This window comes from Muscardinus avellanarius, assembly GCF_963383645.1.
Source record: "Muscardinus avellanarius genome assembly, chromosome: 15".
Lineage (NCBI taxonomy): Eukaryota > Metazoa > Chordata > Mammalia > Rodentia > Gliridae > Muscardinus > Muscardinus avellanarius.
The window spans coordinates 35,011,295-35,036,369 of record NC_137801.1 but is presented as its reverse complement, the minus strand read 5'-3'; positions in this window follow the sequence as shown (position 1 = coordinate 35,036,369).

Sequence of the window (25,075 nt, the reverse complement as noted above, 5' to 3'; positions counted from 1 at the left end):
CTCAGACCCAGTGAGTTTATTGAGGCTGTGTGAGTAACTAGTGGTGCAGTTCTGGGGTTCTCCTGTGGGGACCACGGTTTCACTTGTGATTTTGGTGTGCACTAGTCTGGATCCCTGGTGGGTGTGGTGAGCTCAGCCATTGCTGGCAAGATGGCACTGTCATAGTGCCTTCAGCTGCGAGGCTAGCGGGTTTCTCTTCTGGTGCTGAGCTCTGCTCTGAATTCCTGGAGAGCATGGTAGCTTGGCCACTGGAAGTTGTATCTGGTCTTTACCCAGGAAGAACTGATGAATTTCAACCAACTAATCTACAGCTGTTCACTTTATGTCCTTATTTTCCTTTTCATCTCTGAAGTCTGGTGCTGTGAGTCAAGGTGGCGTGGGTGTAGTGCCTGCAGCCACAAGGCAGGTGAGTTTCTTTTCTGCTCTCTTCTAGTCTTCTTTTTCTCTGTCCTTTGTACTTATCATTTTACTTCCTCTACTGATAGTATTTTCTGGCTTTATAGAGCGTTGTTTTTGAGGCAATGGAGAGCAAGTGTCAGCAGTACTTGTAAGCGCTGCTTCTCTTGGTCGCCATCAGATTCAATGCAATGCCCATTAAATTACCAAGATCACTCTTCACAGACATAGAAAAATCAGTCCTTAAGTTCATTTGGAAAACAAAAAAACCCAGAATAGCCTAAGTAATTCTCAGCAACAAAAACCATGCAGGAGGAATAACAATACTTGGCTTTAAATTATACTACAAAGCCATAGTAATAAAAAAAAAGCATGATACTGGCACAAAAACAGATACATAGACCAATGGAGCAGATTAGAAGACTCAGAAACAAAGCCACACACTTATGCAAATTGATTTTTGACAAAGAGGCCAAAAACATACACTGGAGGAAAGTCTGTTTAATAAATGGTGTTGGCAAAACTGGTTAACCATATGCAGAAAGATGGAAATAAATCCCACTTTCTCACAATGCTCAAGAATCAATTCAAGATGGACCAAAGACTTGAAAATTAGATCAGAGACATTGAGGCTTCTTGAAGAGTGCATTGGTCCAACACTGCAACACATAGGCACAGATAAAAACTTTCTCAAGAAGTCCCCAAGGGACAAGAAATCAATACATGGTATTGCATGAAACTGAATAGCTTCTGTACAGCAAAAAACCTGTCAAGAGCCTCAATCAAGAGCCAAAAGAATGGGAGAAAATTTTTGCCACCTACTCTCAGAGGACCAATATCTAGAATATACAGAGAACTCAAGAAACTCAGCACTAATAAAACAAATAACCCAATAAAAAATGGGCAAGTGAATTAGACATTTCATGAAAGAAGAAATTCAAATGGCCAATAAATGCATGTAAAAATGCTTAACATCATTGGCAATCAGACAGATGCAAATTAAAACTACCCTGAGATTTCACCTAACTCCAACTAGAATAGCACTCATTCAAAACATAAACAACAATAAATGCTGGTGAGAATGTGGAGAAGTGGGAACTCTAAAACCTTGTTGGTGGGATTGCAAATTAGCACAACCACTTTGGAAAACAGAATGGAAGATCCTCGGAAAAACAGGCATAAACTTACCATTTGATCCAGCAATACCACTTCTGGGTATCTACCCCAAAGAAAGAAAATCAAACTACCAAACTAATGCATGTGTATCTATGTTCAGAGATGCACTATTCACTGTAGCCAAACTAGGGAACCTGCCAAGATGTTCATCAACAGATGCATGGATTGCAAAACTGTGGGGTATGGACACAATAAAATTTTACTCAGCCATAAAGAAAAACACAATTACATCATTAACAGGGGAATGGATGGAACTGGAGGACACTATGCTAAGTGAGATTAGTCAGTCACAAAGAAGAAGAAATTAGATACTTTCCCTAATATGCAAAAGCTAGGAAGAAATGGGTAACAGGAGGAACTCTTGTTGAAGAAGGAGATCCTATAGAGGAGCAAATAAGGCAACCTAACTGAAGGGATGAGTGGGTATGAGTAACTCTCTAAAGCACATGATGTACATAAAGAAACATACCAAAGTCAATCACTAAGCCAAGCATGGGAAGGAGGGACAGGGAGCGAATGGGGTGAAGATCGGGTAAGGGCTAATTGGATGATGTGTGCGTGTTTCTCTCCACAAGTCTTTTATCCCATTACGATGTATGACTTATAAAAATTAAGCACCAATAAAAAATTTTAAAAACTCTCATGCCAAATTTAGTTATTTGTTTTTTAATGTATGTGTTTACTTGTCTCACAATCATTATGGGCAGAGTTAAAATATTTAACAGAACATTATTATCCATTTCTCTTTTAAACTCTTTCTGTTTATTCATCAGCTCACTATCATTCTTCATTCCCATTTTCTTTCATCTTAACCTTCTTGATTTGTACTTTGAGTTTTTATACATCCTTTTAATTTATAATTATGATTTATTTTATGTTGCCTACAAATATAACATATAAAATAATGATTTATCTTTTCTGCTAAAAGCTGCCTATTCTCTAGTTTTTCATGTTGCAAAGAACATATCTGGTTGTTTAATTCTACCTCTTAGTATTCTATAGTTTAAATTTACTGTATTTTTTATCTTTTAAATTAGATATGGGGGACTTCCTGGAAGATGGTGACCGAGAAAAGCGGGGCTTAAGAGCCCCGATAAAAACCAATCTCCATTACCACAAAATCAGCGCCTTTCATAGCCAGAAAACACCATCACCAGAGAAACAAAAAAAATCACCAGGCTCCAGAGAGAAAGCGGACTGAGAACAGAGCTCAGAGCCACAGAGGAGATACACCGGCCTCACACCCGAGGACACGGCAGCAGCACCATACTGCCGGCAGCAGCGGCGAATTCACCGGAAGGCTACAGCAAGCCGAGGTGAGCTGCTGTGGAACAGCCAGGTGGGATCTTTCGGCACAGGGATCATCTAAAGCTCCCAGTGGCTGAGCTCAGCACACGCTGCAGGGACGCAGAGTGGAACTCAAAACCAGAGAAGAAAAAATACGCCAGCCTCACGGCCGAGGGCGTAACAGCACCACCATATTGCCACCGGCGGCAGCAGCAATGACTTCACCGAGTCCAGTACAGCAACATCTGCGTACTCGAGAACATTAAGTCAAATTGCGGGCCCCAGAGGAGAAATCCCAGTACTGTACTCCCTGGGACTAGACCCAGTGGGGGAGTGGCGGTGGCAGAGATATCACACCATAGGAGAACACCCAACCTGGCACCCCCCATAGTCTAAAGCAGCCTCTATCGACTCCCTGGGTTGGAGACTCTGATACAACCCAGTAAAGGAGTAGTGGGGTCTGAGATACTACAGACTCGAGATCTAGAGCACCTTAAGCGAAGTCATAGTGACCCAAGGGAAGAACCCAGAGAAGGCACAAACTTCTGAAATCATGGAAAAGAGGAATAACACTGGAGCAATGAATGCCCACAACCCCACAACATCAGAACCCGATAAAACAGAAAATCAGAGATTTCTAGAAGATCAAATCAGGAAAATAACTGTAGAAATAATAGAGGTGCTTCGAAAAGAACTCAGAGAGAGCCAAAAAGAGATAAAGGATGCAATTAATTAAGTAAAGGCCTCAATTCAAAGCATGAACAACCCATTAGACCACATGGAGAACAGAATCTCACTCTTAGAAGATGATCATTCCAAAAATGAATGCATAGTTTCTAATCTAGAAAAAAATATCCGACAGCAGGAATCTGACATTGAAGAAATATGGGCCCATTTTAAGAGAGCTAACCTAAGAATAATTGGAATAGAGGAGGGAAAAGTGAAACCAGAGAGATCAACAATCTCTTCAAGGAAGTAATAGCAGAAAATTTTCCAAACATAGAGCAAGAGGTTGATACACAGGTCCAGGAAACTTATAGAAATCCCTTTAGACAGGATCAGAGAAGAGGATCCCCACGCCATATAATTGTCAAAATGACCAATGTGGAAGCCAAGCAGAGAATCTTAAAGGCAACAAAAACAAAGGGCCAAGTGACATTCAGAGGCAAACCAATTAGAATCACTCCAGACTTCCCAAACCAAGTCATGAGAGCCAGAAGGGCTTGGAGTAACATATTCCAAACTCTGAAAGAAAACAACTTCCAGCCAAAAATTTCCTACCCAGCAAAACTTTCTATCAAATTAGATGGAAAAATAAGAAGCTTCCATGACAAACAGAAACTGAAGGAATTTATGTCTTCAAAACCAGCGCTAGAGAAAATACTCAAACAGATTAACTACAAAGAAGAAATAGGTAACACACACCAGAACCAGAGAAACAAGATTTTTGATCCAACAGACAACTAAGATTGGTTATCTGTGGAGATTCATTACTTATGTTAGTCTTTTACCTATCTCTAAATTGTATTGTTTGCCTTTATTGTTGTTAATTTTTAGGATTTCTACTTGGAATATTAATATACCTTCAGATATGGCATTTGGAAATATTTTATCCCATTCTATTAGTAACTTTTAACTCTGTTTACATTGTCTTTGGATATACAATATTTTTTTATTTTTTAGGGAGTTTGTATACTTTTCTGTTGCCTGTGTCATTGAAATCATATCCAAGAAATCACTGCCAATTTCAATGTTGTGAGGTTTTATGACCCAGATTTTCTTCTAAAAGTTTATAGTCTTAAGATTTATATTTAGGTCTTTTATCTATTTTGAGTTAATACTTGTACATGGGATTGGGTAAGGGTCCAATTTTATTCTTTTCCATGTAAGTATTATTTTTCAACAATATTTAATTAAAAGATTATTATTTCCACCACCAAATGTTCGTGGAAACCTTGTCAAAAATAACTTGACAATATAGGGAAGAATTTAACTCTAGGCTTGTATTTAACTCCAATGGTTTATATATCTGCCTTTAGAACAGTACTACACTGTTTCAATTATTGTAGCTTTATATGGTTTGAAATCAGAAAATATATATCTTCTAGCTTTGTTCTTTTTCAAGATCGTTTTGGGTATCTAGAGTCCATATTCCATATTAGGAGAGATTTTTTTTTCTGAAAAATAAATATATAAATATATGATAGTTTCACCTAAAAAAATAGAAAAAAATATTCTCTGGTAAGAAAGAAAGCAAAAAGAAATATTGAAATGTTATCTTTAAGTCATCAAAAGCTTGGTACCAGACAAATGAAACTGTTATGTGAAATTATCATTTTTAATTTTGGATAAATTGCTATAATACTAGATGTCAACCACTAAGCCAAGCATGGGAAGGAGGGATGAAGAGAGAATGGGGTGGGGATCGGGTGGTGGCTAACTGGGCGATGTGTGCATGTATGTCTACAAAAGTTTGTATCCTACTATGATGTATGAATACAGTGCACCAATTAAAAAAAATAAATTAAAAAAAAGAAAAAAAATTAGATATGGGCTCAAATATTGTTTAAAACTACTATTTGTATAAACAACACAATGTTTGCATGCAATCATTGTCAACATGATTTACATTATGATGTAAGACTATAATAAACTAATAAGAGCACACAAAACGAAAACTCTTGATAATCTAGTGATTATAAATTTTTGTAGCTGGGTGTGGTGGCGCATGCTTGTGATCCCAGCATTCGGGAGGCTGAGACCTGGAGGATCCCAGTTCGCGGACAGCCTCAGCTACTTAGTGAGGCCCTTTGTAACTCAGTGAGACCCGGTTTCAAAATAAAGAATAAAAAAATAGGGCAGGGGGTGTAGCTCAGAGGTCAAATGCCTCTGGGTTCCATCCCCAGACTCGCAAAAAAAAAAAAAAATTGTGAGATTATGATACAAACCTCAGAGTAAAACTACTGGGTCAGCAATCTTCTGCTAGAATATAAGCATTTTCTTCATGTCCTCACTAACATGGACATCTAATTTTTCTAAAACATAGGTATGAAATAATATATTACCGTTTTAAATTTTATTTCTCTGGTCACCAATGAGTTTGAGCATTTCTTTATTCTACAATGTTTTATTTTTATTGTTAATTTCCTAGACAGCTTTGTTTATCATAAATACTGATGACTTAAGGATTTTGGATGCTACCATTCTAATCCTTCTATGTTTATAGCTTGGTGTGGTGGGTTCATAGTTGCCTTTACTTAACGGAACACTGGCTACCACTTTAAAAAGTTCAAGTGTATTAAATATAACATTTTAGGAATTTAATAATAAAAAACCCCTCTGTCTTCTTTTCTCAAACAAAAATGAGAACAAAACCAATGTTTTTCATACTACTTTAAAATAGTTACAGGTTTTCTAACTTCCATGAGGAGACTCCTAAGTCACTGAAAGTATTGTTAAGCCCAGGATAAAAAACAGTCTCCTAGACAAAGGCACACATTTTGTTTCTTTCCAGTTTAGTCTGTGCCTGGTTAGCTCATTTCATTAGAACTTGGTTCATTTTTGGATGAGATCACATATTCAACCTACATATTATCCAGCTGTCTTAGTGCCTTCAACCAACACAGATCAGATGTTTTTCACATGTGTGCTGTAAGTCACAAGCAGGATCTAGTGGGAGCACAAGGGTGGCTTCTCAAAAACCTGTCTTGCTGTAATTCACAGTTGAATTCTTTCCAATTTATGGTTGGTGGTATTAACTTGTACATAAGGTGACGAGCTCTAAATTTATTATCCAGACAAAGCTATTTTGCTTTTGAAGCCAGTAGTTGATGAAAATATTAAACAACCCAATGTTCTGTGATAGCTTTCTCTTATTTATGTTTCAGAATGACTGCCAGAGCCCAGAAATGCAGGAAGTTTCCATCCACCACGGTGGAACAGCAAGCAAACATGGCCAGAGGTAAGGATTTGGTAATACTCAGCAAAATTTGGTTAAGGCAGATCCAAATCCAAACTACTATTTTACTAAGCCAAGAACAAATAGCCAGGCTATGATGTGAAGGGAAGCACAACTAATTTAAAATCTTCCTGAGAGCTTTGACTTATGGCAACATATTCTTATTTATTTTTATAAAAATGGTGAGCAATCACTTCTGATGTGCTTGTGCTCATGTTCCTTAGTGCAGCAATTTAACTGAAATCAGACCTCACAACTTTGGACTAGAATCATTACAATGTTAGAATACTTGAATATATTTAACTCATCAATTAAAAATATCAATAATCATTGTTCCTAAAGAGATGAAAAATGAGACTATGTATTATTTTGTCCTTAAAAGAAAATAATTAAAATTCTCCTTTTTATAGCACCCCAATCTCAGTGTTCCTTTTCCTTATATCCTTCTAGTTTGTAAATAACACTTAATGAAAATGTCTCTTAATATCTTTCAGGTTGGAATGGATCCTCCCAAGGCCATCACGGTTCCCTGTCATGAATGTTGATTCACTGCTTAGTTAGGTAATCCTTCTACCACACAGAATTTTGAGAGTATAAAGGACTAGTACCACTGGTAGCATAAACTTCTTGGGTTTTTATTTGTATTGCAAGAATGTGGGAAAGGCAGAATTGTCACTCTTCAGGTGGTTCCACATACAGAAATATCCAGCGGGGAATTTATGTTTTTATTAGTGCATTGTAACTGTATGTGATAATGTGTTTTATAGTGATACAGTCATATATGCACATACTATTATTTGGTCTATTTTCTTCCTGTACTCCCCTTTTTCTCCTCTTCATCTCCTGTTCTCTTCCACTAGATTCTCTACTAGTTTCTTTCCTAATTTTCTTGAGATCCCTTTTGTTTTCTTTTTTTTCCCTGAAAAATGCAGAGGGGACATGCTAATTTCTGTATCATTCCAAATTTAGTATATGTGCTATTGAAGTGAGCAAATTTATATATAAGAAACCAAATTCATATATTTGAAATCTTCAGAATGACTGTTGTAGATAACTTAATCTAAATATCATTTTCTACATTCATTTCTCTCAACCTTAGTCTTGGTCAGTTCAATTTCAGAGAATGCAAATAGAGTGAGATGCATCACTCTCATCAGACTGTAGTGTAAGGAGTATCGACTAGGTACTAAAAGCTTCACATTAATTATTGTAAGCACAAAATAGCATTATATTCATTCCATCTTTGGAATATAGTTCAAGGAGCATCCACTGGGTACTGGAAGCTGTAAATTAATTATTGTAGTATAATCTTTAGAGGTGTAAAATAGCATTATATTCATAGCTCAAATAAAGAAGCAAAGCTCAGGATATTTAAAATAGTGGTTATGAGGTTACACAGAGCTGATGTGGCTGAATGATCTAAGACTGGAAAATGAACCATATTTTCTGTTCTTCCTTTGTTGACTATGATCTTGCTTCATTGGTGGCAATGACGGGATTGCTTAGATGGGATTTTGTAATATCTAACAGATGGATTACTAGCCTTGATTTTTCTCTGATTTAAATTCTTCCAACAATACCTCCTGCTCTGTGCAACACCTAAATAAACCCCCAAACCTATGCACTTAAACTCCCCAGCAGTTATATACACAACACTCAAAGGAGTCAACACCTGGGAGCAAAGACACTCTCTTGAGTATTATTTTGCCAGCTCTAGGAACTTCACAAACAGCTTCCCCATACCCTTTATTGTTATACTTTTATCTGAAGGATGCATCATTTTCTGATTTGTCATTTATTTTACATATTTTTTAGTGTTTCTTTTATCATTCTAGTAGGAAAGTTTCATGAGAATAGGTATTTTGCCTATTTGGATCTTGTATAACCAGTTTCTAAGTGTCTGGCACCCAGTGAATTCTTTTGAATAAAAAAATAAATGAATCTTGCATTAGGACAGAAAAGTGAAGCATACAGGAGATGCATCACATGGGAATTTAAAGTAGGAATTTTTTCAAGTATTGTGCATATGCAGAGAGATATATTATTTCTAATTAAATCCAATAGGTTGTTTTCCTCCCAGTATTGAAACAGATATGGGTCTCTTTGGTTGAGCACAATATTCAGAACTCACCTTGCTAAAAATCTAGTTATGGGTGAGTCTCCCTTATCTAAAATACTTGGGACAAAAAGTGTTTCAGACAGTTTTGTAAGGTTAAAGAATATTTGCATATATAATGAGATTTTTTTGCAGTACTGAGGATGGAACACAGGGACAGTCTACCTCTGAGCTACACCACAGCCCTATTTTTAATTCTTTATCTTGAAACAGGGTCTCACTAAGGTGTGGAGGGCGTCACTAGCTGAGGCTGGCCAAGAACCTGAAATCCTCCTTTCTCAACCTCCCAAGTACTGGGATTACAAGCATGTGCCACCACACCCTGCATGAGATATCTTCAGGATGCAATCCAATTCTAAATTCAAAAATCATTTTTGTTTTATATACACCTTATACACACCTGAACATAATTTTATACAATATTTTAATGCATCTGTGTTTCAACTGGAACTCATTACATAGAGTCAACTGTGCAATTTTCTACCTGTAAGCATCATGTTAGTACTTTAAAAGCTAAAAATTTGGAGCATTTGGATTTTGGACTTTTCAGATTAAGGAAGCTAAGCCTCTACCAGATTACATTGAAATGCTTATCTCTTAACACTGTAGTCACTATTTCAAAATTTATATGAGTTTATATACATGTAATTTGCCACTAATACTGCCAGAAGAAATGCTCCTTTCTAATCCAGGCAGATGTTGTCAAAAGGTGGTAAATTTATCTGCCTATAGCAGAATGAGATAGATTGACATTCCTTGTTAGCCAAGCATAAAATTAGAACTAGTTTAAAGCCTTGCTTTCCTTTCAGAGTACTGCTTTATATTTCTCTGTAATGGCCTGTAGCTGTAGTGAGGTCAGGGAGTTGACAGCAGTGCCTTGTTGTGGGATAGTAGCAGTGGCGTGGTTATATATATATTTCCTGGGTCTGATGGTTATTCTGGATTTTCCACTTGACTGGATCATAAAATATCTAAGATTATGTGACTTTGAGTGTGTCCATGAGAGGATTGCTTTATGTAAAGGCAGGTGGAAGGGAAAATCCTGTCATGAGTGCGGGCAGCATGGTTCTGATAGGTGCAGGACTGGATAAGAGAAAGAGAAAACTGCATAAATGTATCCATGATATTTCCTGAAGAAAACATGTCTGCTCTCATCTGCAATGTCAGCCTTCAGCTCTTTGAACTGGACCTTCACCATCATTTCTCTGGAGAGTTTCTTGGCCTTTTGACCTTGAACTTTGACTGAATTAATTGTTGTTCCTACTCGAAGACTCCAGATTTTTGGTTGCTTGACTAGCTGCTGGTTTCTCCAGCTGTCCACATGTTGTCAGCAACTTGAAACTATACAGCTTTGGACTTTAAGCTGATTTGATAAATACCCTTTACCACATACATGTCCTGTGAGTTCTGTTACTTTAGTGAAACCTGAAAAATACAGGTCTTGGTAACAGAAATGGGGTTGCTGCTGTATCTAAATCTGACCATGTGGATTGTGCCACTTTGGAACTTGTGAGTGAGAGAAAATTGGAAGAGCCAGAATATGGCTAGAAAGACAAAGAGTAGAGACTGTGCTCAGGAGATTATGGAGGGCAAAGATGCCTCCATAACAAAATGGAGTAGAGGCCACATGTGTTACACTTTGGCAAAAAGCTTGTCTGAATTTTTCCATGTCCTGAAACCTTGTATTAGACTGAATTTAAAGATGATGGATTAATTAGATTTGTTGGAGGAAATCTCAGAACATCAAAATATCTAAACTGCATTATGGATACTGATGTCTGCATTCAGCAAGTTGCACACCAAATTTTGGGAGTGAATACTAAAGCAGAGAGACTTTATAGATTTATAATTTGGCTAAAAAAAGCATATGTACAGCTCTGGCCCAGAGATGATGTGATGAGGGGACGTAAAATGTCTGAAAGGGAGGAGAAAGCATTGGCCATGATAGAGGTGGGACCAGTATGGGCCATGATGGAGGTGGCAGATGAAGTTGGGCCCAGGGGCCACCCAGATACAGTTGGGTCCAGATGATGCCCAGATGGACTTGGGATCAGTGGCTGCCTGGATGATATATGTCTAGAGGCTGTGATTTAAAAGGCCCCAGCAGTAATGATTAAGGCGGGTGTAACTAAATTATCTGTTGGCAGCACATCTCTGAGCCCACATAATGCTAGCTGTGCTAGAAAAAGTGGAGCATGGAGGCTTCCCTGCATATTTTAAAGAAAGGTCCAGGCATCCAGGCAACATGTGGCAGAATCAGAATCCCTGCAAGCAACCCAAATGGGGCACTTTGTAAAGCTGTGAGGGTAAGCAAAGGCTTTTAAGATCCTTCCCAAGACTTAGAAATACCAGAAACATGGAATGACCTTGAGAAAGGGCGACTAGCTGTGAGCCATGGAGCCAGGCTGGAAGGGCAGTAAACTGACCATTGCAATCATTCAGGCCACAGAAGTGGGGCTGCCAAGGCCCCTTGGAGATGGCCTCTCACAACTGTGTGCCATGGATGCTAGAAGTGGAGCTGCAATAGCAAAAGAGATTACACTTTTGAAATTGAGAGGCTAGAACAGAGTACAACCCTATACATCTAGTCAGTAACTATTCTCCCTCATTTACAGATAAGAATCCCAAGACTTTGAAGTTATGAATGACTGATGCTCTTACTCAGTGTTACACCACTTATACCCAGTTCTTAAACAATTTCTCTTTTCACTGCATCAAATTGTCTTCCTCTCTGTGTCCCATCAGCAGCTTCTTGTATTTCCTCTGTGCCTACTCAGCATGTAAATTCACACTCTCCCGTCTCTGCATTGATTTGGAGGTGTCAGGTTAAATTACAGCCCTTTACTGAAGTGAGAACAACAATTTACAGAGGAATGCTGAGTTAATGCAGTCATAAACAAGAGAGAAATTTATTTATATAGAAACCTATATGCAAAGTTTTTGCTGACAGACACTCAGATGAATCTGGCATGATGCAATCTCTAGAGACCTTCCACTTTTTATCTCTTAACATAATCATTATTAGAACATGGTACATACTCTTCAGAGAGGGTCTACACTCCATCCACAGCCTTCATCTAATATCAGCACTTTCCTTTGTGCCCTGAATATAGCAGGTTCTCTGTAATGGTTACCTGGAAATAAACACATGAATGAAACATTTACTTTCTCAAAGTCAAAGTCAGTTTGTGGAAAACAGCTTTTTTAGCTCAAGAACAACTTGTTTGACCTTGCTTTGATTTGAAACAGTCTCATAATAAAAGCATTTAGTTTGCTAAATGCCTGCATATTTTGAGCTCTTTACAGGACTTACTGGGAGACTATCCTATTTATATTCCCAATTGAAGAGGTATTTTACTGATGTGGACCAACATCTAAGGTTGGAGAAAATAGGAGAAGAGCAACAGGGAGCTTGTTTGGAAGCCAATGAGGCAAACTTTTTCCAGCATTTAGTTCAGTGTCTGGCATGTGGAGAGCTGTTAAGAAAGGCTTATTATGTTAATAAGGTAAATAAGCTGAATTTCACTCATAGACATCACAAGAAGAGGGAAGGTTAGCTCAGAGGATGGCTGTATTTAAATTAATCAAAAACAAAAACAATATTTGTAGAAATGGTAAAGTTCTTTCTAAATTGGGAAAGGATTGGAATTATTTTCCTCATTCCCAAAAGACTGAAGATTGGCTCAGTCACACATTTATGGACTAAGTAACTTTCTGTGTTGTTTTCACCCATTAACTATTGTTCTACATCAATATATTAATATTAGGTTTATGAATTCTCATAAAATTTAAATTTACAAAATGTCTTATAAACCAACCAATACATTTCATTGGCTGATTTTCATTCTATTTATGACTTCCTTGTTAACCTTGTAACAAGGACTACCTCATTTCAATCTTTTTCCTGCCAGCAGGGGCCAGATATATTCCCTTGGGCTGTATTTGAGACTACTCCTCAGGTGTTCTTTCTCCATTTTCTCTACCCATAGGCTTCTTCTGGCTGCTCAAACAGATGGCTTAAAAGATTGAACTCCCCTTGACATATCCTTCTGACTTCAGAGAGTTTTTTTTCCATTTAACTCATCCTAAACCAAGTTCCTCTTTATAATTTCCTTTTAACTTTCAAAAAAAAAAAACACTACAATAAAGTATAGGTGGCTCTGGGCACATTGTTAGCACTCAGTACATAATAACATGAAAATTTATTACAAATACTTGTATCTCTTGGGAGTTGGCAGCTTTTAGAAGTTCAGTGGGTTTCCATCACTTTTTTTGACCTAGGCATTACTGCTAACAAATTGAAAATTGATAAATTTTATCAAAATAAGTTTGTCCATAGTCACCATAATCATACTGCTGTTGAATTCATTTTCTTTAATCACTTTTTGAAATTATTTAAATTAATTCTTCAATCAACAATGTATTTTAAGAGTTTATTTAATTTATTCATTTATTTATTTATTTTTATTTTTATTATTATTATTTTTTTGCAGTACCAGGGGTGAAACACGGGGGCATTGTACCTCCATGCTACAACCCCAGCCCTAGTTTTTAGTCTCTTTTATTTTTTATTTCATTTTTTTGTGTGTTTGGGGATGAAACCTGGGGGCATTTGACCTCTGAGCCACACCCCTGCCCTATTTTTTTATTCTTTCTTTATTTTTTTAACAAATTTTTATTGAACATAAATAGTATACATTTAAACTATATTTGGTGCCCTCACCCCCCCACCCCCATTTTCCCTTCCCCCCTCCCACCAATGGTTGTCCAGGTTAACCATGTCTTATTCATAATTTTACACATATTCAGGTGTAGACCCTCATTAATCAAGATTGGCCTTCCTTCTCTCCTATCTTTCCATTCAAACTTTGCTGGTATTTCCCCTCCATTATCTGGAGTCCCACTGGTATCCTTTGTGTTTCCTAGTTTGGGCATATTAGAGGAAACATATGTATCTTCTCCTGTGCTTGGCTGATCTCACTTAACATAATGTTCTCCAGGGCTTTCCATCTTCTTGCAAATGATATAATTTTGTTCTTCTTTATGGCTGAATAGAATTCCATTGTGTGTATTTCCCACAGTTTTGCTATCCATTCATCTGTTGATGGTGATCTGGGTTGGTTCCATATTTTGGCTATTACAAATTGTGCTGCTATGAACATAGGTATGCATATGTTGATGTATTTCTCTGAATTCAACCCCTTTGGAAAGATACCCAGGAGTGGTATAGCTGGATCATATGGTGGATCTATTCCCACCTTTCTTAGGAATCTCCACACAGATCTCCATAGTGGCTGAACTAGTTTGCACTCCCACCAACAGTGTAAAAGAGTTCCTCTTTCCCCACATCCTCGCCAGCATTTGTTGTTGTTTGATTTCTTTATGCTTGCCACTCTGACTGGGGTTAGATGGAATCTCAGTATAGTTTTGATTTGCATCTCCCTGATGGCCAGTGATGAAGAACATCTTTTCATGTATCTATTAGCCCTTTGTATCTCTTTTTTTGTGAAGTGTCTATTTAGTTCATTTGCCCATTTCTTGATTGGGTTGTTTGTTTTGCTAGTGTAGAGTCTTTTGAGCTCTTTGTATATTCTGGATATTAGCCCCCTATCAGAATGGTGGCTGGTAAAGATCCTTTCCCATTCTGTAGGCTTCTTCTTTAGGTTATTGATAGTTTCCTTTGATGAGAAGAAACTTTTTAGTTTGATGTTATCCCACTTGTTTATTCTTGCTTTAATTCCCTGAACTTTGGAGGTTTTGTTGAGAAAGTTACTGCCTGTGCCTATATGTTATAGTGTTGAACCTATGCTCTCCTCTACTAACTTCACAGTCTCAGGTCTAATTTCTAAGTCTTTGAAACAGGGTCTCACTAAGTTTCAGAGGGCCTCATTATGTAGCTGAGGCTGTCCGCAAACTGTGATCCTCCTGTCTCTGTCTCCCGAATGTTGGGATTACAAGTATGCGCCACCATGCCTGGCTAGTCTCTCTCTCTCTCTTTTTTTTTTTTGAAACAGTGTCTCACTGAGTTGCGAAGTGCCTCGCTAAGTAGCTGAGGCTGTCTGGGAATCATGATCCTCTGGTCTCTGCCTCCCAAGTGCTGGGATTACAAGCATGTGCCACCATGCCCGGCCCAAGAGTTATATATTGCTAAATAAACTTGTTAACTTTTTGCATGGATGTTTGTTCTCAGATAGAAGTACATTTTCAAATAGATTGTTTAGCCAGAGCATGTGGAAAAGTACTTGGGATTTGTAATATTTGATTGCAGTGTTTTAATAATATCACAACAGACAGATACTGTGATTGAATTATTTTCATTATGCATAAATGTATTTCAGCCACCCAAAGTTTTCTAAAAGCAATTCTCTAGAAACTGTGCTTATCAGTATGCTTTATAAATGTCTTGACATTTAAACTTGAAAGGTTATTCAAGGATAATTTGAAAATTTAATTACTTCATTCTGTTACCTCAGTCCTAGGCTAGAAGCCCAACTCTGAAGGTCCCAACACATCAGGTCTGGCCACTCCACCCATAAAACAAATGGAAAAGGTAATAGTAAAAGGCAGGAAAGAAGCTTTAATCAATATGGCCATACTTGGGAGGCCATGAGATCAAGTGTCTCTGCCCTGTTTTAGGGATACTGACATGAGCTTTTGGTTTAAATAGAGGAAGAGTTGGGACAGGGAGTAAGAGATATACATAGTTAAACAGTCTTGCTTAAACTGTAGTCGGTTGACCAATGTCTCAGTTGGTTGTGCAGAGATGGATCCTGGACAAGTCCTTATCATTTGAGGGGGAAATTTCCATTTATTGCTCAGGATGTTGATGTGAAAGACCCGTGATCCTAGAATGGGGCAACTCAGTTCTCATTAGATGGTTGCTTCTGCTTAGGAGCACAATCTCACAAGGGGAGGGAGGTAATCTTGAGAGGTTCTTCTGCTTCTGGAGAGTTTATGGGAATGACTAGAAACTTCTAAACATCAATTCTGGGGTCTCACACAGGTTGTTATAAAAGGTGACAGAAGAGTGTACTTGAAAATCTTGAAAATATTGTAGTTGCTGGGCGTGGTGGTGCACGCTTGTAATCCCCGCGCTTGGGAGGCAGAGACAGGAGGATCATGCAGGTTTGAAGCCAGCCACACGCGCTGGCTTAGGAGATCCTGTTTCCAAATAAAAATGTAAAAATAGGTCTGGGAGTGTAGCCCGGAGGTAGAAGGGCTTCCAGGAACCCCAGTACCACCAAAAAACAAAAAAAGAAAATATTGTCGTTACATTTACCTTGGTGTCTTCAGCCTTGAAGGGATATATTTCCAGTTTTAAATGAGCACATCCTTAGATTATTATTATACACAGAGTAGAGCATGAATATGACCCAAACTTTAAGGATTAAAAAAAAAACAGAGAAAAATGAGGTTATAGATACCAAGTCTTTATCTTGCTCTTTTAACCTGCTTTTTAGTCATGCTTTGGGCATCTGTAGGCCCAAGTGAAGAGTCAGTGCTTTTAGCAAAAGCAGCTTCTAAATCTCGGTTACATGTCCTCAAACTTCAGACATTTCCATTGTATCTCAATATTGTAAGAGTTGGTATTAGCAGTTTGGCTTAAACTTATATAAACACTGGTTAAACTGATATAAAAACTGATATAAAAACTGAGTAGTTACATAGAATTTTAGTTGTGGGGACATCAAAAGAGAGCTAAGAGGAGGAAAGGATCTCTGAGTGTGATAGTTTTGAGCTCAAAGTGCAACACAAGGTCTCATCAAAATTAACTAGCCTAGTGGGAGCATTTCATTTGATGGTTAAGACCATAACTAAAAGCTCTATTTGTGTAATGTGAAAAAGTAAACAATGTTATAAAACATATGCATTAATTTTTATATTCTTACAATGAGTATTCCAGTTGCTTAGACTTTCTCAGTGTTTATAAATCAAATTAGAGCACATCACACAGGATTAGGAACCTGTGCAGTCTTCATAACCAGACACCCTAAGTTTGGACCCTGGTTTTGTAACTTATTAGCATATATATCCTTGGAAAAGTCATTAAGTCTCATCAGGCCTATTTTTAGAGGAGGATGATTTCATATAAGTGTTACGGAGAATGAAAAGATTGAACATATGAATACTACAGTGGGTCCTCAGTGTGATTGTATCTACCTTCATGACAAAGTATGAAAAGAATATCTGAGGAAATGATAATCTATTGCCAGTCTTTCTAGTTTTTGAATGGCTCTATTCACTTAATCCAATACGATTTTAATACTATGTGACAAATTGCTTTTATTTTTTTAACAAAAGTCTCATAAGAACATTACTTCAACTTCATCATCCTGATTTCATTACGATCATGGCTCTAAATAATTTCTTCTGCTCTTCTGTTTTGTTTCTTTTGTGTATTTTAAGAGATTTTCCATCTAAACATGGTATGAACCACATCACTGGAATCTAATTAGTACATCACCTGCTCCACCAGCATGTGCCTTTATCTCATTACTCCTCCCCTGTGAGCCATATGTCTGCTTCCAACATCAATCTTTCCATGTGATTATTGCAGCAATAGATTTATTTGATTTTATAACAACTGCCGCCTCTTTTTGTAAGACATTTCATAAGTTTCCCAAGGTAGACATGCTGCAGTTATCTTTCTCAACCTCATGCTATGAATATGGTCCAATACCCTGCCATCTTTTTTCTATCCTATATGCTGACTTTTCGAAGTTCACTGATATTGAAAACTACCACATTGTATTGTTTTTTGTTTGTTTATTTTGGTTCTTAGGATTGAACCCAAGGACATTCTATATTTGAGCTATATACCTAGGTCTATGGTTTTTTTTTTTTTTTTTTTTAGTTTTGAAACAGGGTCTCAATAATATTTTGAGGATTTCACTAAATTGCTGAGGCTTGCTTAAAATATGTGATCCTCCTGTCTCAGCTTCCCAAACACTGAGAATATAGATCTGTGCCACCATACATGACTGTATTGTTAGTTTTAATTGCATTATTGTGAATTTGTGGCCAAAGGCTATGTTATACCTTGCTGTAATATAGGAGAAGACAAAAAATAAATTAGAAAAAAGGGAGTGAACAAAAAACAACGGCCAGTGTTGTTGTGTTCCTCAAGTTTGAAATTACCTAATCTGAGCACTTTCTTTAATGGGGAAAAGCTATTATAGGAGAATTCTATAAATTATTTTATGGAATCAGGATACCAATGAATTTAGATGAACTTGTCTTACAATAGCCCAGGGAATTCCTGAGATAAAACTAAAATTTTGCTCTGAATAGTGTATATTTTTCTGCATATGCCACTATTTTATTTTAATACTTAACACAGTATAATTTTCTCAATAGAGATCTATTTAGCTGGGCATGGTGACACGTACTTGTAATCCCTGTGCTTGTGAGGGGGAGACAGGAGGATCGCGGAGGTTCGAAGCCAGCCATGCTGGTTTAAGAGAACCTGGTTCCAAATAAAAAAAAGTATAAAAATAGGTCTGGGAGTGTAGCCCAGAGGTAAAAGGGTTTTCAGGACCACCAAAAAAAAAAAAAAAAACCCAAAAACATAGAGATCTATTTAATGATTTTTATACACAAGTACTGTTCTAATATTGGGGACTACAAAGAACAAGACACGTATGAGTCCTGTCCAGATAGCTTTTTTAGGATATTGAGGAAGATAGTCACTGAAGCAGTTAACCAAACACTTGATGAGTGTCCAGAGTACAGCACGTAACTGATGCCAGAAAGTGAGCCGCAATGTCCAGAAGTTCTTATATTTAGCCATGTTTTTTCACAAATTGTGTGAAGACCTTAGGATATAGATGCACTGAATGCAATGAGAATAGGACCACCTCTAGAAGGTGTATTTTTTACAGCACTCAGTAGATTACTTCATGTCTTTGAGATCAGAATTGATAATTTTGTATACATTCATAGAATTATTTCAATTCTTACATTCTTTATGATTTTTTTCCTCCTCTTTCCTTACTTAATCTCTCTTAGTTACTCCACTGAAATCTCTACTCTTCAAACTGATGTTCCCAATATCTATCTTCCATATATAAGAAAAAATAAAATTTTTTCAACTCAGAGATATTATGAAAACATAACTAGAGAAATTTTATGCATATTTACACATATATTTTTATTTTTCATGCATAAATTCCTAGAATTTTAATCACTGGATCATAGAGTAGATATATAATTAAGTACAATGCATGTATGTAAAGTAAGGTATCAGTTATAAGAAATTGTTGAATTGATTTTCAAAGTGGTTGAACTTTACATTTCCACAAAGCTGTATCTGAGACAACCCTTTTTCCTATATCCTAACCAATTTAGGGGCTTGTGGGTCTTTGGGTTCAGTCATGCCAGGGATGAGTAATGTTATTTAATTATGTTTTTTTGCATTTCCCTAGTGATTAATGATGTTGAACATTTTGTCATGTGCTATTGGTCATTAGTTTGTCTTCAGTTGTCAGATGTCTGTTTAATTCCTTTTCTTTAAAAATAGGTTTTCTTGTTTAATTATTGAGTTACAGAACTTTTTATACACTCTGGAGCTGAGTCCTTTGTCAGATATATGCTCTCTGAATATTTTTTCTCAGTTTGTCACTTGATGATTCATTTTATTAATGGTAGTTTTGAGGAGAAGTTTTTATTTTGATGAAATCTAATTAATCACTTTCATCTTCTATAATTATTCCCTTCTGTGACCTTTTAAGGAACATTAATCTACCTCTAAGTTTTGAAAATTTATCTTATGTACGCTTCTAAAAATTGTAAACCCTTAGCTTTGATGATAAGTTTATAATCTTCCTCAAGTTATTGCTTTTTTTATGATGAAAGGCAGGGCTTCCAGTTTATTTAATTTTTTCTGTGCATATAGGAAGATGTTAAAAAGTCTCTTACTTTCTCATTAGATTGTTTTGGCACCTTTGTCAGAAATTAAATGACCCTGTAAATCCGTTTCTGGAATCTTATTTTGCTCCATTGCTATTCTTTTGGTCTATGTTGGACCATTGTTTGAATTACTGTAGTTTTATAGTGGTCTTTTTTATCAGTGTATACTCTAACTTGGTTCTTCTTTTGCAAGAAATATTTTACTATTCAATGTCATTTGCATTTGTAAATTTTAGAGTCCAATTATTAATTAATTCTAAAAACCCTATTGTTATTTTTATTTGGATTTTATTAAGTACGTAGATAAATATAGATAGGATTGATAAAATAGAGTATTTTATTCATGAACATAATATACATTCTTTCCATTTTTTGCAGTTTTAAATATGCTATGGTCTGAATGTTTTTGTCTCATCAAAATTCTTTGTATCCCTAACAATCCAATGATATTTGGAGATAAGGCTTTTGGAGATAACTTGGCCCTGATGATAGGTTTTTGTCTTAGGATTCATGTTTACATAAAGAGAGATACCAGAGAGGATGATATTCCTCATCCAAGTGGACCTACCAAATAAATCCTATGTGAAAACACTGTGAAGGTGGCCATCTGTAAGTCAGGGACAGAGTACTTAAAAGGCTGACTGGGCTGGAACCTTGCTCTAATCTTTCTAGCCTTCCAAACTCTGAGAAAATACATTCCTGTTATGTCTGTCAATACACTTATGACATTTTGTTATGGAAGCCTGAGCTGACTAATAATTCTATTGTTCTTTGGTTAAATTGTCCCATTTGGGTCTGTTTTGAGGGATTCTTTGACTCTGTCATGCATTGCCTAGCTTCCCAATCCTTCCTTTGAAATTTGGATGGATGCCTTCATAATCTCTACCTTTCAGCAAATCCAGCATTACAGCACTGCCAGAAGAAAAGGTAATCACAACCTTTTTAATCATTGCCACTGGATCTTCTCCATCACTGCACTCAAGTGCAGGGTCTCCTCCATCTGAGCCACACCTGGACCCAGATCCATCAGGGCCACTGCTGGCCACAGCTTTATTTGCCACTTCCAACATGGCTGTCACTGGCCTCACCTCCATCATGACCACCACTTTCTCTTTTTTTTAAGCTATCAAAAATTTTAGGCCAGGTGTGGTGGTGCATGCTTGTAATCCCAGAGCTTGGGAGGCTGAGACAGAAGGATACCACAGGATTGAAGCCAGCCTCAGCTACTTAGTGAGGCTCTCATCAACTTAGTGAAACCCTGTTTGTTGGGAGCCATTAAGGCCTTCCCCTAGATTGGTGTCTCTGACTCAGCTGATTGTCCTTTGCCCAGAGTCAACAAGGTTTGGGGTTATGGAAAGTTCAAAAAGGTCTGAGAGAAGATCAGGTGGTGATGACATGAGGGTACTGATTGACCTATCTGTAATGTATGTGTTTTGTATTGGTCTTTATTGTATTCTGGTGGTGGTAGCATGAGAATGTTGATTGACCTGTAGCTGTGTATACATACCTCTGGAAAAACAAAGTCGGCATCGGCATCGGCGCAATAAAGATGATATTGACCCAGAAGTTGCGTTGGCCAGGAGCATCCACACAATAGAGAATACTGACCCAGGCATAGTCATTGACTGGTAGGAAATATTGACCCACAAACAGGGGTCAACCAGTAGAGATAGTAGGCTGCCGGCTCCCCCACGTTAGAGTTAAAAATTCTCCATCCTCACACCTCACTTCAGAACCTGTACTCTTGCTGGATGTCTCTGGCACCTGTTTCCAAATAAAAGTATAAAATAGGTCTGGAAGTATAGCCTGGAGGTAGAAAAGCCCCTGGCTCCACCCTCAGTACCACAAAAAAAAAAAAATTAGGACATGAAAAGTATGCTGGTAAATTCTTTGCCAGAATATAATACTTGAGGCCTCTATTCCATTTTCCTATGGAGTCCTCTTTGTTCACCAAAATCTGAGTACAGTCTCTACCATCTGTCTTTCTAGCAACATCCTGGCTCTTCCATTTTCCTCTCAAAAAATAAAATAAAATAAAACACTTCCAAAGACTCATAAAACACATGGTTAGACTTAGATATAGACTTAGATATAATAAATCCATTTCTCTGGTAATAATTTCTGTATTAGTCAGCATTATGATTTCTATCATCCAAACACTGACTATGCAACTTAGAAGAAGGAGGATTTATTTGGTTAAAGTTTTCTTGGAAGTTTTGGTTTCAGTCCATGTAAGGCTAGGCATTATAGATCTCTGGGCATGGCAGCAGAAAGAGAAGAAAGGGAGGGAGCAAGGCTTCACCTTCATGGCAGAGAGAGAGTGAGAGAGAGAGACAGAGAGAGAGAGAGAGAGAGAGAGAGAGAGAGAGAGAGAGAGAGAGAGAGAGAGAGAGAGAGATGAGAAGAGAAAGAACCACATAGAATCCTCAAGGCCACAGCTCCAGGGGTCTACCTTCTCCAGCCATACCCTACCAGCCAAGGCCACCACTCAGATGAATCCATTGTGATGGATTTATCCACTTCTGATATGAAAACTCTCATGACTTAGATTTATTAATTCTGAATATCAATATATGAATTATTTTCTTTTTGCGGTACTGGGGATGCAACTCAGGGGCATTCTACCTCCAGCTATATCCCTAGCCCTATTTTTTATTCTATATTTGAAACAGGGTCTTACTGAGTTACAAAGGGCCTCAATAAGTACCTGAGGCTCTCTGCCATCCCGGATCCTCCTGTCTCAGCTTCTCACATGTTTGGATTATAAGTATGCGCTACCACGCCTGGCTTACTATGAGTTCTTTAAGTGACATTCATATCTAACTATAACACATACACTGCTGAAGTGTATAAAAATTGAATTGATTCTTTTTGTTAGTTTTATAGCCTATTTGTTAAAATCATTTTTTTAGTTCCTGGTCTGGTTATTCATTGTTGAACAATAAACAAAACTCCAATTTAGTTACCTCAAACAATTTTAACAATGAAGACCAGCAACTAAAATGATATGAAAGCTAATCATTCATATTTCTGGTGGTTGATGCTTCTTATAGATTGGGCATATTTCTGGTTATGAATAGAACATCTATACATGGTCTACAGAATAACTACTGGAATGCCTCACACTGTGATAATATGGTTCCATGATTAAAAATCCTGAAAGAGCCGGGTGTGGTGGTGCACGCTTGTAATCTCCACTCTTGGGAGGGGGAGACAGGAGGATCGCGCAGGTTCGAAACCAGCCGCGCTGGTTTAAGAGACCCTGTTTCAAATAAAAAGTATAAAATAGGTCTGGGAGTGTAGCATCGAGGTTGAAGGGCTTCCAGGAACCCCAGTACCACGAAAAAATAAACAAACAAATAAACAAACAAATAAATAAATAAATAAAACCCCTGGATTATTAGCCAGGTGTGGTGGCACATGCTTGTAATCCCCGCACTTGGGAGGCGGAGACAGGAGGATTGCGCAGGTTCGAAGCTAGCCCCGCTGGCTTAAGAGACCCTGTTTCCACACAAAAAGTATAAAAATAGGTCTGGGACTGGAGCCCGAGGTAGAAGGGTTTCCAGGAACCCCAGTACCACCAAAAAAAAAAAAAAAAAAAAAAAGAAAGAGAAAAAGAAAAAGAAACAAAGAAAGAAATCCTGAAAGAATAAGAAAAAAGAGAAGAAATGAACCAGCTGGAAAAAAGATGCATCACCTGTTTAAACCCAATCTTGGAAAATACATGATATCACTTCCTCTGCATTCTAGTCTTGGAGGCATCCACAAAATTGTCTAGCATTAAGAAAAGGCAAAAAAGTTTTACCTCAAAATGGGGGCCTTACAAAATTCTGGAAGAGACTGGAGTTTATACATAGATTTAGATTTCAGTCATTAATCTTAAATTCTGTGCTTAAACTTGCTAACACACTGAAAACTATATTTTTATACTTCATGAATTCTGTGATTCTGTTCAACTTTTGTGTTCATTAGGACACTTCTAGTTATCTCATTCTCAGCTTCAAGTTTCAAATTTTGGTGTTCATGGTACTCATTCCTCTGTACTACTGCTTCCTCTTGCAAAATGTTGAACATAACGTATTTCATATACTTGTCATTTCTATTATCTGGCATATGGTTTAAGGAATGCATAACCTACCCAAATGTAATATAGTGCAAGTTCCATTATTTACATGTAGAAGATTGAAACCTGAATGTTATTTCTCACCCTGTAATAAAATCAACTCAAACTCTATCAAAAATCTTAATGTAAGACTTGAAACCTTAAAACTCCTAGAAGAAAGCATCAAAAAATCACTTTGAGATATTGGCACAGGCAATGATTTCCTGCATGGGACTCCAGGAGCCCAATATACAAAAGAAAAAATAACCAAATTGTAATATGTTAAATTAAAAAGCTTCTGCATAGCTAAGGAAATCAACAGAGTGAAGAGACAACTTATAGGATAGGAGAAAATTTTGCCAGCTGCTCATCTGCCAGGGAATTGATATTTACTATATAAAGAACTTAAAAGCCTTGAACAATAAAAATAAATAATACAGATAACAAATAAATGATCTGAATAAATACTTCACAAAAGAGGAACTTCAAACAGCAAATAAATACATAAAAATGCTCAATATTGTCAGACATTAGGGAAAAGCAATTCAAAATTATACTCTGATTCTCACTCTATTATAGAAGTTAAAAAAATTTCAACACATTCTGGCAAGAATATGAAGAAAAAGAAACCCATATATTTAGTATAACCACTGTGGAAAACAGAATAGAAATTATTCAAAAACAGAAATTCCAAGTATTATATATATATATATATATATATATATATATATATATATAGTGTGATTTTGGCTCTTTGTCAAAAATTAATTGGCCACAAATGTATGGTATGTGTCTGAGTCTTCTATTCTGCTCGGCTCCACTGGTCTATGTGTCTGTTTTTGTCAGTACCATGTGTTTTATTACTATGGCTTTGTAATATAGTTTTGTAATATAGTTATACATCAGGTATTGTGATGCCTACTACATGGTCCTTGTTGCTGAAAACTACTTTAGCTATACTGATTTTTCTATGTTTGTGAGAAATGATCTTGGTAATTTATTGGATATTTTGTTGAATCAATTCAAGATAGATCAAAGATTGGATATCAGACCAGAGACTGTGCAGCTTCTTGAAGAGGGCATAGGCTTAACACTTCAACACATAATCACAGGTAAAACCTTTCTCAAAAGA